This window comes from Colias eurytheme, chromosome 8 (assembly GCF_061535395.1).
Source record: "Colias eurytheme isolate Ceu_HAF_F1 chromosome 8, ilColEury1 Martin Lab GWU primary, whole genome shotgun sequence".
In the NCBI taxonomy this organism is placed as follows: Eukaryota; Metazoa; Arthropoda; class Insecta; order Lepidoptera; family Pieridae; genus Colias; species Colias eurytheme.
Window position 1 is genome coordinate 8,553,964 of NC_142987.1, and position 2,315 is coordinate 8,556,278.

Sequence of the window (2,315 nt, forward strand, 5' to 3'; positions counted from 1 at the left end):
AGTTTAACAAAGTGCTCGAAGATGTTGGAATGAATTTTAAAAGGTTTTTATTTTAGTAGCTTTAAGGAGAATGGACTAAATTAAATGTACGGTTATATCAATATATCATAGATTTTACATAATTAATCACAAATAGGTTCGTCATGATCCAAACCAGTTTTTGTTAAATCCAATGTTGAACATTGAAAGACTTATTATTTATTAGGATTCCTTTTGATATTAAATATCATTACTCCATGGAATCAGTAACACCGAAGAGAAAAAAAAACATTTATCGACTTTAACTTAAAATGTTCTGAATGAAAATTGACAGAATTGAGAATTTATTTTTATTGCGATTCAAAACCAAGGACTTATAACCTAAGAGCCTAAAGAAACATCTTCATTACTTGCTTGCCTTAATAATATAGTAAAATATAAGAAAAAAAATACAAATTGACTACTCTAAACTTCTGTACATTATTTCATATTCAGTAAGTTTGTCAGGTACGTAAAGCTGGCGATGAAAAATTAGCGAAATTAAAAAAAAACAACACCAGAATTTGTTGCTTATTTGTTGCTAATTAGTTGCTATAATGACGATTTTGTTGCTCAACCCGTTTGCTGAAAATCAGCAACAGTTCTAGCTTAACGTTAAGGTAGCGTGAAGAAATCGGAAAAAGGGATGGATCGTTGCAAAAATGCAGGTGAATTTGTTGCTAATTTGTTGCTGCATAAAAACAGTGAAAATTTTGAATTTTTTTCATTGGCGCCAAAAATAACACTGGCCACGTCAACTTAATTGTCGATTTTCGGTAGTGAAACATAAAAAAAAATTTGTTGCTCCTCACATCGTTCACTGGCACAGTGTACAAAGCCAGCAACAAAATAGAAACCGGAAGTAGAGTTAATTTTGAAACCGGTTTACTAGAAATTCGTCCACGCCAGCTTAACTGTCGATTTTCGGTAGTGAAACATAAAAAAAAAAATTTGTTGCTCCTCACATCGTTCACTGGCACAGTGTACAGAGCCAGCAACAAAATAGAAACCGGAAGTAGAGTTAATTTTGAAACCGGTTTGCTAGAAAATCGTCCACGCCAGCTTAACTGTCAATTTTCGGTAGTTAAACATAAAAAAAAAAATTTGTTGCTCCTCACATCGTTCACTGGCACAGTGTACAGAGCCAGCAACAAAATAGAAACCGGAAGTAGAGTTAATTTTGAAACCGGTTTGCTAGAAATTCGTTCACGCCAGCTTAACTGTCAATTTTTGGTAGTGAAACATAAAAAAAATTTGTTGCTCCTCACATCGTTCACTGGCACAGTGTACAGAGCCAACAACAAAATAGATACCGAAGGTAGAGTTAATTTTGAAACCGGTTTGCTAGAAATTCGTCCACGCCAGCTGAACTGTCGATTTTCGGTAGTGAAACATAAAAAAAAAAATTGTTGCTCCTCACATCGTTCACTGGCACAGTGTACAGAGCCAGCAACAAAATAGAAACCGGAAGTAGAGTTAATTTTGAAACCGGTTTGCTAGAAATTCGTCCACGACAGCTTAACTGTCGATTTTCGGTAGTGAAACATAAAAAAAAATTTGTTGCTCCTCACATCGTTCACGCAAACCGGTTTCAAAATTAACTCTACCTTCGGTTTCTATTTTGTTGCTGGCTCTGTACACTGTGCCAGTGAACGATGTGAGGAGCAACAATTTTTTTTTTATGTTTCACTACCGAAAATCGACAGTTAAGCTGGCGTGGACGATTTTCTAGCAAACCGGTTTCAAAATTAACTCTACTTCCGGTTTCTATTTTGTTGCTGGCTCTGTACACTGTGCCAGTGAACGATGTGAGGAGCAACAAATTTTTTTTTTATGTTTCACTACCGAAAATCGACAGTTAAGCTGGCGTGGACGAATTTCTAGCAAACCGGTTTCAAAATTAACTCTACTTCCGGTTTCTATTTTGTTGCTGGCTCTGTACACTGTGCCAGTGAACGATGTGAAGAGCAACAAATTTTTTTTTATGTTTCACTACCGAAAATCGACCATTAAGTTGACGTGGCCAGTGTTATTTTTGGCGCCAATGAAAAAATTCAAAATTTTCACTGTTTTTATGCAGCAACAAATTAGCAACAAATTCACCTGCATTTTTGCAACGATCCATCCCTTTTTCCGATTTCTTCACGCTACCTTAACGTTAAGCTAGAACTGTTGCTGATTTTCAGCGAACGGGTTGAGCAACAAAATCGTCATTATAGCAACTAATTAGCAACAAATAAGCAACAAATTCTGGTGTTGTTTTTTTTTAATTTCGCTAATTTTTCATCGCCAGCTTT